The sequence below is a fragment of the Octopus sinensis genome, linkage group LG12 (assembly GCF_006345805.1).
Source record: "Octopus sinensis linkage group LG12, ASM634580v1, whole genome shotgun sequence".
Classification (NCBI taxonomy): Eukaryota; Metazoa; Mollusca; class Cephalopoda; order Octopoda; family Octopodidae; genus Octopus; species Octopus sinensis.
In genome coordinates, this window is record NC_043008.1 from 63,740,075 (window position 1) to 63,755,074 (window position 15,000).

Sequence of the window (15,000 nt, forward strand, 5' to 3'; positions counted from 1 at the left end):
CTACAATTTCCATTTGTGTATATATAAATGTCTAACAATGGCTATTTGAGCAATGAGTCAGTGGTTGCTTTGCAGTTTGGATATGACACTGATGAAGGAGCAAGAACTCCTGAAGTATGGCATATACGCCCATTAACCATTTTGAATCTTCAATCTCATTGATGTTTAGATTAGGCATACTCAGATATGAAACATTGTAGCAAATCAGTGCTGGCTGTAATTTCTGTGGAAAATCTGTAGACATAATCTTAACAAAAGAAATATATACATTGTTTTTCACCCACATTATCAACAAAAAAAATTTCTCAGTGTTGATTTATATACACATTTACAAATATAAATGCATGTTATTAATCAACACTTGAATATGTTAGTTAGTTAGTTAGTTAGTTAGTTAGTTAGTTAGTTAATTTGGCTCAAAAGCAAATAGCAAGGCCATGTAGGGGGACATGGAGTTAAGTACAGGGTGGTGTTCATGTAAAGAGTTCAGGCCACTTGAGGTCAAGGGAGGCTTTGAACAAAGGGGTCGTCGGCATCTTCACCATCTTGTCTGGCAGCTTGTTCCATGGATCTGCAACCCAGACGGAGAAAGCTCCTCTCCTTTGATTGAGATGAAATCGTCGCAGGTAGAGCTTTTCAGAATGACCCCGCAGCCGACATATAGGTGGCAGGACTGGCAGAACTGTTAACATCTTTGTGATATTTCTTCCAGTTCATTATATTCTGAATATAAATTCAGCTGAAACCAACTTTGTTATTTCATCCTTTTTGGGGTCAAAAACTAAATCCTCTAAAAATTTCTGGCCTTGTTCAAAAATTTGGTTACTGAAGATGATTGTACTGGATCTTTGTGAATTAATTATGAAAGTTAGAAAATATGAATATATGTGTGTAATTATACATAGAAAGCTCTTTTGTCTTAGAAATATTGTAGATTTCTTCCTTATTGTATTTAGTTTTATGTGCATCTAAATAGGAAATGTATGCTTATTTATGGTAATGTAAGGTATGACAATCTTTTTTATATAAAACTGTTTCCCTTAATGCGTTTCAATGCTTGATTTCTTCTAAAATTCTGTAGCCATTACTAATGTCAATGTCTGCTCATAAAATAATTTGTTCCATCCTTTAGTGATGACATTTATGTCAATGAGGATAAAATTGAGACAGACAACAGCAGAAGATAACAGAACTGGTGCATGCTGCTGATGATGATGAATTTGAGGTTGACACTGATGAGATTGTGGTTGATAATGACAAATTTGACAGGGTATCCTGTAAATATGATTATACACACACCTCTTAAAATTATTGTTATTCAGCATGTAAAAGCACCCACTACACACTTGGAGTGGTCAGTATTAGGAAGGGCATCCAGCTGTAGAAACTCTGCCAGATCAGATTGGAGCGTGGTGCAGCCATCTGGTTCACCAATTCTCTGTCAAATCATCCAACCCATGCTAGCATGGAAAGCAGATGTTAAACAATGATGATGATTCTGTGAGGATTTCAGCCTATCTATCTGATATACATGACTTGGATTGGTGAAATGCTTCTTTAGTAATCTACCAACTAACTATATTTTGGCCAAGAAAAACATGTAACCTTTACACCACTATTAGAATACTATGAAAGCTATTCTTTGTTAGCCAGGATTGGGCAGTCAGAGACAATATGATTTATTGTTTCCTGTCCATCTCCACAGTTACTTATGTTTCCTTTGATTGTATGTTTTTGGTAATTTATGGTGGGGAGGCTTTGGTTTTGTTCTGCAATTAAAAATCCCTGCTTTGAGTCCTGAGCTTTCCAGCCATTGCTGAGATTTTGCTTTGTCTATTACTTTTGCATTTAGTTTAGCCCAGTATTTGCCATGAAGGGGCTTTTCTTGCCATCATTTTATCATGGTCCATTGCTGTTCCAGTTTTAGTTTGGATTTAATTTGTTTTACAACTTTTGTTGTTTCTTCTTCTTCTTCATAGTTGTTAGGTAGCATGATTTCTTGTTTGTATTTGTCAGCTTCCTTAAAGACTGAGTTTTTTGTTTTGTGGTTATTTGTATTAGTTTTCCTTACTTCTGAAGTACGTATTTTTGCAGTCCTATGGTGGTTATTTTGTAGTAGTTTTCTAGCTGCGTGAGGCCTCTACCACCTTCTATATGTTATATATATAACCTTTCTCTGTCAGATTTTGGGTGGTGCATCCTAGATCCTTTCATTATTTTTCTTCTTTTCTTGTCTATTTTGATAAGTTCATTTAGTGTCCAGTTAAGGATATTGTAGCTATAATTATAATTGGGACAGCTAGAGTGTTGATACCTATTATCTTGTTTTTAGCATTGAGCTCTGTTTTAAGTATTAATCTAACTCATCTAAAGTATCCTTTTTTTTATTTTATCTTTCATTTGTGTGTGTTGTATCATATCTAGTTCATGGATTCCTAAATATTTGTAATGTCTGGCTTTGGTCTAATTCTCTTATTTCATTGGCTTTATCTAGTGTGATGTTGCTACTCTTAACTAGTTTTCCTCGTTTCAAGGTTGCTTTGGCACATTTTTTCTAAGCCAAATTTCATCTTTATTTCTTTGGTAAATCCATGTACTGGCTGTAGTAATGTTTCCAGCTGTTTATCCTTTGTAGTACACAGTTTAGGTCATCCGCATCCAGTTCTGTTTAGCATGTCAGATAATGGTGTCAGTGCCAAGCAGAAAAAGTAGAGAGAGCATGTCTCCCTGGAATATTATTATTATTAATATTATTATTATTATTATTATTATTATTATTATTATTATTATTATTGTTGTTGTTGTTATTATTATGATATGGTATGGAAGAGTTGTATGTTGCTGTATATCTTCACAGTCACATGTATTTATATTTCCTTTCATACTGGGCTTATGTGAGCATCCATGTATAAAACTGTATTATCATGGCTATTTGCTCAACGTGGTAACTCACAGTAACTTAGTCCTGTTACATCTTGGGTATCTTTAAATATATTCTCGGGCACAAACTTTGCTAGAGAGAAAATATGCAGAAAACTGTTATATATATGTATGTATGTATGTGTTTATGTATGTATGGATCTATGTATACATGTATGCATGCGTGCATACATGAATGCATGCAAGTATGTATATATGTAGATAGGTAGGTATTTATGTATGTCTGCATACATCTATATATGTGTAAGTGTGGGTGCATGCATACATACATGAATATGTGCCTATATATATAAATATATATATATATATATATATAGATAGATAGATAGATAGATAGATAGATATATACATATATGTACATGTACATGCATATATATATATGCACGCAAACATATATATATATTTGTATATTCATGTATAAGTGTATATATATATATACACACACACATGCACACATATGTATTATATATATATATATATATATATATATATATGTAGGTCCCGGGTTGAGTCGGGGTTCACCACAGTAAATAAGGTACTCAATACATAGCAGAGTAAATTAATTTAATTTATTTTATAGAAGGAGCTTCTATAGCTTTTATAGAAGCTCCTTCTATAAAATATATATATATATATATATATATATATATATATATATATATATATATGGTATATATGTGTTCATGCATGCGTGTGTATATGTGTGTGTAAAAGATTGGAGAATTTATTGTAACAGATGGAGTGGAATTATTTACAAAAACTAATAAGGAAGAGTAAATAGAATTACCGAAAATGAGGATTGTGTTCGATATGCTGTTAGTTGTAGGAGATATCCGTTATGGTCTTTTAATGGTTGAATATCTGTGAGAGTATTCATGCATATATATGTGGAAGCTAAATATACATGTAATTATATGCATAATTCCAATAGTCTCTAATATTATGGATCACCACCCTCTAAATTTGAAAATGAAGGTTTCAGTGTGTAATGGATATTATTAGGAAGCACTGCTAAAAAATGGTATTGGAGAATTTAATGTTCAACTATTTTAACATAACATTTAAATTTTCATTTTCATTTTTATTTTTAACGAGAATTTTTATTGTAGTTTTAAAGTAGCTAAAGCACAAAATATTATTATGGTGAAAAATTTTGCTTGTATTTATATTGGTATCTACTGAGTTTGATTAGTATTTTGATTAATTTAAATAAAAAGAAGAAAATAACTATACGTTCCTTCCTTAATTGACTGCAACTCAAGTGAGTGTTGGTGTGAGAAAATAACGTATTTATGCAAGGAGATGCAGTAAATAAATAACGACATAGGCACAGTTGCAGCTGTGTGGTAAGAAGTTTGGTTCTCAACCTCATGGTTCCAGGTTCAGTTCAACTTCATGGCATAGTGTTCTTCTACTAGAGCCATGGGTATTATACTACAACCTTGTAAGTGGATTTGTTAGACAGAAACTGAATGAAGATATATGTATACATGCTTGTGTGTAAGTGTGTGTATGTATATATATATATATATATATATATATATATATACACACACACACACATATATTCCTACCAACTATCTATCTATCTATATATATATATATATATATGAAATCAAAATCGAAGTCAAATTTGATGACTGGCATCCATGCTAGTGGAGCGCTAAGAGTACCATACGAGCGTGATTGCTGCCAGAGCAACAAACTAGCCTGCATGCTAGTGGCATGTAAAAAACACCATTCGAGTATGATCATTAGCTGCGTCACCTTACTGGTACTTGTGCTGGTGGCACATGATAAAACATTGGAGCGAGGTCGTTGCCAGTGCCACTGGATGGGCTCAAGTGCAGATAGCACATAAAAAGCACCATTTGAGCATGGCCGTTGCCAGTACTGCCTGACTAGCCCTCGTGCCGGTGGCACATAAAAGCACCCACTACACTCTTGGAGTGGTTGGCGTTAGGTAGGGCATCCAGCTATAGAAACTCTGCCAGATCAGATTGGAGTCTGGTGCAGCCATCTGGTTCGCCAGACCTCAGTCAAATTGTCCAACCCATGCTAGCATGGAAAGTGGACGTAAAACTATGATGATGATGATATCTATATATCTATCTATCTATCTATCTATCCATCTATCTATCTATCTATCTATCTATCTATCTATCTATATATATATATATATATATATATATATATAAGATAGGTGCCTGTCAGTTTCCATATCAAACTATTCCCAAGGCTTTAGCCAGCCAAAGGGTATAGTTGAAAACACTGGCCCAAGTTGCTAGGTGGTTAGACTGAACCCAATGCCATATGGTTAGGAAACAAACTTCTAACTCACACAGCCACACCTAAAAACGAAAGAAGGGTTTTTGATATTGTGAAACAAATTATCATTGGAATCAAACTATATTACACAATGATATTTATTTATAAACAAAATGCAAATGTTGTGGAATTGCAACTGGATAGAGTTAAACGGATTTTACATTGCAGCTATTAGGATCATGGTAAAATAATTGGTAGTTAATGTTATACAATGTCTATTGATAAATAGAAAAGATCTATACAAGAAAAGTCCAGTATAATCAAATCATAATCTATATTTTTAAATGCAGCAGAGACATAAAGAATGGTATGATTCCCAGCTTAACTTATCAGTATCAACACCTGTATCTAAACAATTTTTGATCTCCTTACTGAAACATTTATTATTTACAAAACAAACATTAATATTCATAGATATTCCAACACCCTTTGTTTTGTACAAATATTAATGAACCATATTTCATATAGATTAGAAACATAGTCTGCTAAATAAAATAATCTAATTGAATTTGTTTCAATGCATATAATTGTCCACTTGCAATGATAAGCTATAAGTTTATTGTGCCACAGATCCAATTTTTATTTACAAATATTTTTTCCTGGCAGTTTATTGAAACAGATTTAATCAGCACTTCTGATCAGCGTCATTTTGCAGACATCAAAGTTTTAGAACATTAAAATTTTTCAAAACTTTTCTCTTTCAAAATTAGTAATACTTTATTGAAGCTACTTCCACACATTTCTATAGTACATTTCTTCAACAACTTCTATCATATAATTTATATTTTTACTTAGTAAAACTTCATGCTAACAACTACACTACTGATGTCCATTGACATTAATTGTTTTCCTTATCATTGCAGCTTTCCTACTTTGCAGTAATATAATTGGTCAGCTTATACAGTAACAACTGCTAAACCAAGATTTCCAATTATTGTAAAATTCCATAATTTAATATATTAATTGTTTAAGATTAAATTAATGTTCCTCTTTGTTATATTTATTTCCATATCGAAATTAGAACCTACAAATTCCTAATAAACCCTCACTTTATTAAAGTTCATTAAATTTAAATTACTGTACTCAACTTTATTACACTCTTTTACTACCTCTAACCAAACTAATTACAGGTTCCCTTAATCATTTCAGATTGGAACATTTGAACAGCTATTTATTTAAACTCAAATCCTCTCCCTTTTCCTTTTCCTGCTTACCCTTTAAAAAAATTTTAATTTAATTTAATCTGCTTAGAATATTACAGTATAATAATTCCTAAATTTTTTTATTTAATTTAATCCACTTAAAATATTACAGTATAAATAATTTACATCCTAAGTTATATCCCAGCATATCCACATTCACATCCTTATTTATAATTTGATAGCATATTTGTTTCTGTGTTTATTCATGAAATAATATCATATTCTAGACTTATAGCAAAATGATCTAAATAACAAGTACTTTGTATACTTCTGTGTTAGTGATATAACTTAAAGTTATAAAGCATATTGCTACTTTAAGATATATAAGTCAGTCTGTGTTTAATTTGATAGCACAACTCTTTTAACTTGTATCAAATTTTTCTAACTTGTATTTTACATACATTTATATTAATGATATAACTTAAAGCTATAAAAGACGTTGTTACTCCGAGATATGTAAAGATCTTTCGTTTGATAACGCATTATTTTAACATGCAACAAACTATTCTCACATGAAGCTTGCACTCATGCATATTACTGATAAGTAAAAGTTAATGTTAATTTAAGATATATATATGTTTTATATTCATCTCTTTGTAACACATTAAGAACTACAAGATATTTTGCACATTTATTCATCCGAATTTGTTACTATTTTCACTATCTCTTATTTTCTTATTCTGTTCACATTAATATTACTTTATAATAATTCATAATCTCACTGATATTACAACATATACGTTTTCTCACATTTCCATTTAATTTGATAACATTTGCTTTCTTTATTTAGCCTTTTGAATAAGTAGCACCTTTCTTTCAGTCGACACTAAATGGAACTTAATAAACATGACGTGTACACACTAACTGTGAAAGAATCCTAAAAAAGCCAATGTTATAAGTTTTCCTGTGTTCAACAAGGCAAACTTGCTAGTAATAAATACGCATCTGGTTCACTCTGTAAAATGGTTTGTGTTAGGAAGGAAATTCAGACACAGAAATCATGTTAAAACTGAAATGTGTGAATAAGATGTGACAGCAGTCACTCTATATAAGAACTGATATGGACAACAACAACATGTCCAACCCATAACAGCAGGGAAAATGGACTTGATAATGATGATAACACCAATAATAATGATGATGATAATATATACGTATATGTGTGTGTGTTTGTGTGTGTGTGTTTGTGTGTGTGTATACAATTACATATATGTATTTGTATACGTCTGGCAAACACCCATAAAATTATTAACCACCTTACTAACAATAACTCTGAGCAACTTTTCAAACTCCACCTGTCTAACACCCGTGGACATGTTTACAAAGTCAGAAAACAGCACAGCTCCCATGACTTTCAGAAACATTTTTTCACGCTGAGAGTTGCTGAAGTATGGAACAAACTGCCGGTATCAGTTGTTAGTTGTCGGAGCACTGCATCCTTCAAAACTTCCATGCTTCCTGAGATATGTCAACACTACACCTGATTTTCTCCCCTCCATACACACGCAAGCATGTATCTGACTCATACACTGTTCACTTACCAGACATTTGTACATTACTGCATATGCTTTATATGCACTTTTAACAAGTTGTGGTGCACCTGAGCACTGTATACAATTATTTCATTATATTATTATTATTATATTATTATTATTATTATTATTATTATTATATGTGTGTGTGCATGTGTCAATCATCATCATCATCGTTTAACGTCCGTTTTCCGCGCTAGCACAGGTTGGACGGTGTGTGTGTGTGTATATAAATACGACTGGCTGCTGAAAAGTTCATGGCTGTAAGAGTATCATGAAGGGCCTGGTTGGAGCTTAGAAAACCTGAAGGACCACTGCAATAAGTGTGTGAATCCGAGAGGGGAATATGCTGAATAAAATCATAATTAACTGATCTTCCTGTATTTTCTTTCACTCGAGGCCAGGAACTTTTCAGGATCCCTCATATATTTGTATGTGTGTGTGACTCATACTCTCTCTTTTACTCTTTAACTTGTTTCAGTCATTTGACTGTGGCCATGCTGAACCACTGCCTGTAGTCGAGCATATCGACCCCAGGACTTATTCTTTGTAAGCCAAGTATTTATTCTATTGGTCTCTTTTGCCGAACTGCTAAGTTACGGGAACGTAAACACACCAGCATCGGTTGTCAAGCGATGTTGGTAGAGGGACAAACACAGACACACAAACATACACATACACATTGACACACACACACACATATATATATATATATATATATATATATATATACATATATGCAACGGGCTTCTTTCAGTTTCCGTCTACCAAATCCACTCACAAGGCTTTGGTCAGCCCAAGGCTATAGTAGAAGACACTTGCCCAAGGTGCCACGCAGTGGGACTGAACCCGGAACAATGTCGTTCATAAGCAAGCTACTTACCACACAGCCACTCCTATGCCTATGAGTCAATCACACATTTTTTGAAAGTCAAGCTACCATGACATAATAATAATAATAATATAATAATAATTAACTCATCATATGTCTAGTGACTTCTATGATTACTGAAAGTTGCCACATTTCAATTCATGCTCTTTCTCCTTACTTATTGCATAGAGAGATAGATACATGTCAATTGCTAGAATTTTGCACAGAGCAATGTGGTAAAGAAATATATGATCGTGATGTAATTGTAAAAGATTGTTAAATAAAAAGCAAGAGTTAGTTTAAAAATGTAAGCCTAAACTAAACATCACCTGTAGAAAGCTGATATGCCCTACAGCAAAGCTCACAAACTTCTAACAACTCTTTCATGAAAGTAAATAACCTTCCTGAAATAAGAACCAATTAGATGAGTGCTGCACAAAGGATATCAATATTAGGACATAAATAGAGTATTGATTTTTTTCGATGAGGAAGAAATTATTGTTTTCTGTTGTTATTGTTGTTGTTTTCCATTTTATTTATTTATCTATTTATTTATTTATTTATCTATTTTTTTTTGCGAGAGGAATATTGTACTATCAAATTAACTGCTTAGATTTTACAGTAAACGATATGACATAATAAGCATCAACTGGATGTAGGAAAGAGACTCATACTACATAATTCTTGTCAATTTTTTCCCCAAATTTACAAAGTAGTCCTACTGTAAATTGGCCACATATAGGTATGATCAAGTAGTTTAGAAGTGTGCTTCACAATTAAGGTGGCGAGCTGGCAGAAACGTTAGCACACCGGGTGAAATGCTCAGCGGTATTTCGTCTCCCGTTACGTTCTGAGTTCAAATTCCACCAAGGTCGACTTTGCCTTTCATCCTTTCAGGGTCGATAAACTAAGTACCAGTTATGCACTGGGGTCGATGAAATCGGTTTAATCCCTCTGTCTGTCCTTGTTTGTCCCCTCTATGTTTAGCCCCTTGTGGGCAATAAAGAAATAAATGTGCTTCACAATCATAAGTTTCCATGCTTTAATTGGGATTTTGAGCAAGTGTTATTTACCTCGTATGAATTGGAGCTTTATGAGTGAATTATTCATCCAATCCTGTCATTCTCCTCTCTCTCTCTCTTACCTATATTTCTACATCTTTGTTTATGCACTGGTATAGCTGTGGCATCACGGCTAAGTTTGCTCCCCAACCATGTCAGTTCTAGTTCAGTCCCACTGTGTGGCATTTTGGGCATTTCATACTACAGCCATAGTGTGGTAAATTCATTGAGATTGAATTTGGTGGATAGAAACTGAAAGAAGCCTGTTGTTTTGTATATACATGCATACTTATATACATGCATGCATACATATGGAAATAGAAACATACTACATATGCATACATACATCTCATGATATGTTGCAGTAGAGTTGTGTGACTCCTTTGGACATGTATTTAAGGTTATCAGACAAGGAATGCTGCTCAAGGAACTGCCTTCCAAGCCTTATGATGTTATCAGCCTCATGTATGCAAACTTAGTCAAGGCATGCACTTTGGTACTTGGTGTTAAAAGACGTTGCCAAAGAGGTATGATACAACATTCAAAGGCATTTTTGATTGACGTTAAGCCTCTGCTGCCGTGTTTATGTTTTAGATAGAGGTGGTCTACATCACAGTTTAAGTGGAACTCATGTGTGCTTGTTAGTAATTTTCAGGTTTTAACATGAATGGCTTGGATCTCATCAAGCATCTAATCAAGCAACCCAAATGTTGGTATGATTACTGGCACTGTAGACACATTATGGGCTTCTGGTTTATTGAATGCAGAAAATTCTGAGGTCCAAATTTTCTTTATTCAGCTGTAATATTCTTTAGTGACATGCATTTTTATACAGAAGCCATTGTAAGATATGTTTTCATCCACTCCTAGATATCTGTAACATTCCTCATCAGATATAGAGGAAATAGTCAAATTATTGATGGATATGTTGCTAGTCTAGTTTACAGTTTTCCCCCTTTTCACACCCATATATGTATGTATGTATATATTTTATCAACCCGCCAAAGAATAAAAGACAAAGCTAACCACAGCAGAATTTGAACTCAGAATGTGGAGAGAGATGAAATGCTGCTAAGCATTTTGCTAGTGTGCCAACAATTTTGCCAGCTTGCTGCGTTTATGACTACAAATATTGATATAACCATCTGTGACTGGACTGCAACCTATGAAATTCATTGACAATTCCGTTCAACAAATTATCCAACATCTCTTTGCTTTTGAATTCTTTTGAGATAAAAGAAAATTCTTAACTTGAAAACTTATAAGGGTTTGTGACAGGAAATGTAAACCAATTGTAAAAATATTGCTTCAAGAAGCTCCCTCATATATTCAATAATTACAAACAGAATTTGTAAGTGGAATATAGAAATATGAAAGACTTCTCTGAAGTTCAGCATATAACTCTTCACCATTCTGGAAATCTAAATTCCAACAAAGAAATGCAGTTTCTTTGTTAAAATCACCTCAATTCTTAAGAGAAATAATTTATATTAAAAATGAAGATAGCATACAAAAGCATAGAGACACATATACACATGATTGCACACATACACATGTACAAAAGTATTTAACAGAGAAAGGAAATACTTACATAAGTATATGATTAATCACACGAATTATGGTAATATGCATTCATTTATATGAACACACACAAATACACACACATACAAAAGCTCAAAACACATTCAGATAAACATATACACACGCACTTAAAACACATACATACATATGGAACATATATATACATGCAAAAATGAATGAAAAACACATTTGAAGTATATTTATGTAGATGAAATAACACATGGTTAATAAAACTGTCAGTGTAGTGAACCTAGTGTTTGGAAGTTATTAATATTTTGAAAATTTCAAATGTTTTCTGTTATTGCTGGGCTGGTTGTTCTGGATCATAATAAAATTTTATGCTTTTACTGGCACCTCACAGAACTAACCATTCCTGAAAATACCAACAATTCTCTATAGAATTTTATATCAATTTTCTCTCTTTCCACATCTCTCTCATTCACTTTTTCTCTTGCTCTCTCTCTTTCTCTGTGTCTCTCTCGCTCTCTTTCTATCTATCTATCTCAATCTGTCTTTCAATATCTATATATAACAATGTTTTTACTCTCTATCTATCTATCTATCTATCTATCTATCTATCTATCTATCTATCTATCTATCTATCTATCTTCTATCTATCTATCTATATGTCTATCTATCTATCTATCTATCTATCTATCTATCTATCTATCTATCTATCTACCTATCTATCTACTTATCTATCTACTTATCTATCTATATATCTACTTTATCTATCTATCTATCTATATATCTATCTATCTACTTATCTATCTACTTATCTATCTATCTATCTATCTATCTATCTATCTATCTATCTATCTATCTATCTATCTATCTATCTTTCTATCTATCTATCTAAATATCCTTTTCACTTCCCAGTGCTTTGCTAGCTCACACTCTCTATTTCTGTCTCTCACTTTCTCTTTCACACTCCACACTATCTCTCATATGCTCTACCTGTCTACTTCTCTTTCAAGCTCTTATCTTATCTATTTCCTTCCCTCGTTCCCTTTCTCTTTCCATCTACCCATTTCTCTCACTCACTATCACACGTACTCCCTTCTCCAAACCCCTCTCTCTCTCACTTTCTCTCTATCAATCTATATAAATGTGTGATATATGTGCAGCAACCAACAAAATCATAAAATAGCAATTTAATAAATTGTTTCTTGTCGTTATTATCCTTTTACTGTAAATAAATTTCCTATTTGAAATTTATTAAAATTCAATATAAATTTCTCATAACATTTCACACATACATTAAAACGTTGAGTGTTAACATTAGTTTATGTTTAATAATTATGGGAATTCTGTTATTTCACTGCCCTCTCTTTAGAAATGTCAGTTAAAGATTAGCATGCTAGGTTTCCTACACACTTTGATGTGGGCACCGATATAACTTCATTGCCTTTTTATGCAGAATATCTGTGCTTACACAGTTTTTCAAAAACAGGTTCGTGTGTATTTGTTTAGTTAAAGAGAGACAGAGAGAGAGAAAGAGAGAGAGATTATATTAATTTATGCTTGTTTATCTTTAAATAAATCATATTTTATTATTTTTTTGAAAGGAAGCATCAATATCATCAACATCGTCATCATCATCATCATCATTGCCATCATCATTGTCATCATCATCATCATCATCGTCATCATCATCATTTTTATCATTATTTTTATCACCATCAACATCACCATAACGATCATCATCATCATCATCATCATCATCATCACCATCACCACCATCCCCCACCTTCACTGACATCATCAGCTTCATCGTCACCGACACCATAATAATCAGCATCATCGTCATCTTTGTCATCACCACCACCATCATCATCATCGTCATCATCATCATTCCCACCATCATCATTGTCCTTGTCGTCTTTGACATAATTCTGTTTCATCATTGTCCTCATCTTTATAGTTATCGTTATGTTCATTTTCCATGCAGGTATGGGTTGGATGGGTTGCCACTTAGATGAGTTAGAGGGCCAAGTCTTCTTCATACATTCCATATTTTTGCCTGATTACTGTGGCTGGAGGCTCTTTATAATACAACCAGTTCACAGAATTTATTAGGTGTATTTTACTGTGACACAAACACCATTAAAGTTATCATGTCCCTAGCAAGAGTAAAGGTCCTTTAAATAATTAGGCATCTTTACACATTCATGAATCATTTACAGAGTGGAGGCACATGGTGTAGTGGTTAGGGTGTCAGCATCATGATCGTAAGATTGTGGTTTCAATTCCCGGACCGAGCAACACGTTGTATTCTTGAGCAAAACACTTCATTTCACATTGCTCCAGTAAACTCAGCTGACAAAAATGAGTAACACTGCGATGGACTGGCGTCCCATCTAGCTGGGGAACACATATGCCATTGAAACTGGGAAACCGGGCCAATGAGCCTGGCTAGGCTTTAAAAGGGCACAAGAAGAATCATTTACAGAGAGTGTTGGGTGCATCTTATTATGGCATTAGTATCAAGGATGTTGCGTTGTAGTCCACAAGAATGTAAAAAGTTCTTACTGCTTCATGGAATAATGTTTCTTTTAGATAATATCCCAAAGAAAGTAACTAGAAAAGAAAGTGGTTACTAAGAGAGAAACAGGGAGAGGGAGCAATGGAAGACAGATACTAATGGAGAAATAGACTGATTTAAATGAGAGGGGAGGGGGATAAACATGGGAGAGATAGAAGAGACAATGTTAGAAAGAATTATTGGAAGAGAGAAAGAAAGAGTAATGACAGGAAGTAATGGAAGAGACACAATCATGGTAGCTACATATATATGGGTTTTAGATTTCATCTCGTGGAGACGCGTGGCTTTGTGGTTAGGGTGTTGAACTCATGATCTTAAGGTTGTGGTTTCGATTCCTGGATCGGGCGATGCGTTGTGTTCTTGAGCAAAACACTTCATTTCCTGTTGCTCCAGTTCACTTAATTGGCAAAAATGAGTAACGCTGCGTAGGACCGGCGTTCCGTCCAGGTGGGGAACTTCTACACCACTGAAACCAGGAAAATGGCCCTTATGAGCCTGGCATGGCTTGAGAAGGAACATTTTTTTTTTAGATTTCATCTCATCGATATGAGAGAAATTTCTCTCTTAGTTGAATTCTTCAGACCCTAATATCAAAAGCTCTTCCAGTAATTCACATAATTATGATTAAGTTCATGTATGTAACTCATATGACACCAATAAACTGACACTCTTCACTGTTGTAATTGTCCAGCTGTACTTGCTTGTTTTCATGACTTATTCTAAAGGGTTAGTTTTGCTCTCATTATCATGAGCTTTTCATTATTTCTAGAAGCCATTATCATTTCAGGTCTTTGTTTTATATAATCACTTTCTCTCTCTTATTAAGATGTGGAATGTTTCGTTGATTTAACATGTCTATTCCATGTGTATATGTATGTAATGCATCTGTTTTGAATACATGAATGCAAGTATGTATGTAGTTTATGAGTGTGCATGTGTG